This window comes from Echinops telfairi, unplaced genomic scaffold, assembly GCF_000313985.2.
Source record: "Echinops telfairi isolate 266 unplaced genomic scaffold, ASM31398v2 ScPeMD7_7469;HRSCAF=8507_0, whole genome shotgun sequence".
Classification (NCBI taxonomy): Eukaryota; Metazoa; Chordata; class Mammalia; order Afrosoricida; family Tenrecidae; genus Echinops; species Echinops telfairi.
Genome location: NW_022111372.1, coordinates 48,815,311 through 48,817,093, shown reverse-complemented (window position 1 = coordinate 48,817,093; position 1,783 = coordinate 48,815,311). Strand labels below are relative to the sequence as shown.

The following is a 1,783-nucleotide window of genomic DNA, read 5'->3' as shown; positions in this document are numbered from 1 at the left end:
TACATTTAAAAGGATTCCACTTAAAACCATTCTCCTATAGGCCAATGGAGCTCATCCAAGCACACACCCTACCCACCACCTTGCCCTTATCCAAAAATAAATCAGTAAGCAAGCATTTAGTCTCACACCTGGGTGATGCCTGGAGTGCTGGCTCATCACACACACGCTTCTCTGTGGGGATACAGTGTTGGCACAGGAGGAGAGTATCTCTGAGGATGGACAACATGTGGCACTGCTGGACCAGGTCAGCTGGGCACAGGGGAGGATGAGGCATGGGCTACTAGGAAGCAGTCAGATGGAAATCTTTTGGAGTTCCCCTACCTTTATTTACAGAGCTGATCCAATAATCTCTATAATTACATAGCCTACTTCTGAGACCACCCCCAAGCTATTCTGTTGTGCTTCTCTCTATCTGTTTTCTAGCTCCGCACAATCTCAGGCACTAAAGTATCGCCTGGATTGGGGACACTCAACTGAGAACAGATGGACAACTTTTGAAATAGTGCCAGAGACGCCCTATCCCAGACAAATGCTGCCATTACTGTGAATGTTTGGATGGTAAAATACTTATCGTAAATGCAACCTGACATGGTTTGAAGCAAACAGCACTGAAGCTACAGCTCAGGGAGAGGGATGTGTCTGATCAGAGCACACGGGAGCAAATGAAGAGGGAGGAGCACATCCTGGCTCATCAAGTCCTGAAGGCAATATCCCCGCTCTGAACAGCCAATCCACAGCGATGACAATAGGGCCAGCCCCACTACAAGACATGACATCCTGCACTGACCCATAGCCCTTCTGGGGACAACACTGGAGACACAGTGCGGGAATTGTGCCTGATCTGACCCTACCACACTGAGGTGAAACACTAAGGGTTGCAACAGAACAGCAAGGGGAACAGAGCAATGGAATCTCGAGGGAATACCAAAAATAGACTTTGGAATCAGGGTGTGGCACCCCATCAGACTTGACCAGAAAACACTGGCAAAGGTCAACAAACAGACCTTGAACTATTTACAGGCTTTTCTTTTTTGTGTGTGTCGTTGATTTTGTTGTTGTTGTTTTGTTTTGCTCTTTCTTGTTTTTGTGCATATTATTCTCTGCATGTCTAGCTAGCTAAGACAAGCGGGATAAATAATCTGGAGGGGAAAACCTATTTATAGGTTTAGTATTAAGATAGCAGGTGGACATTAGGCCTCTACTCAAGTACTGCCTCAATGCAAGAATACTTTGTTCTACTAACCTGGCATTTCATGATGCTCACTTTCCCCGACACGATCGCTGAAGACAAATGGGTGCATAAGCAAATGTGGTGAAGAAAGCAGATGGTGCCTGGCTATCAACAGATATAGCATCTGGGGTCTTAAAGGCTTGAAGGAAAACAAGTGGCCATGTAGCTGAGAAGCAATAAGCTCACATGGAAGAAGCACACCAGCCTATGTGATCATGAGGTGTCAGTGAGATCAGGTATCAGGCATCAAAGACCCAGAACCAAAAGTCAGATCATTGTGAATGAGGGGGAGTGTGGAGCGAAGACCCAAAGCCCATCTGTAGGCAACAGGACATTCCCTTACAGAAAAGTCTCAAGGAGGAGAAGAGCCAGTCAGGGTGCAATATAACCTGGATGAAACATACAAATTTCCTCTAGCTCTTTAATGCTTCTTTCCCAACCCCCACTATCAAGACCCCAATTCTATCTTACAAATCTGGCTAGACTAGAGCATGTACATGGGTCCATCTATAAACACAGGGAATCCAGGACAGATAAACCCCTCAGTACCAT

The 1,783-nt window shown here is 46.0% G+C and overlaps 1 pseudogene; it reads right to left on the bottom strand.

Annotated features, from left to right (window-relative positions):
- Positions 1-356: 356 nt before the first annotated feature.
- The window catches only part of LOC105979036, a 2,115-nt pseudogene continuing 688 nt past the window's right edge, over positions 357-1,783 (bottom strand).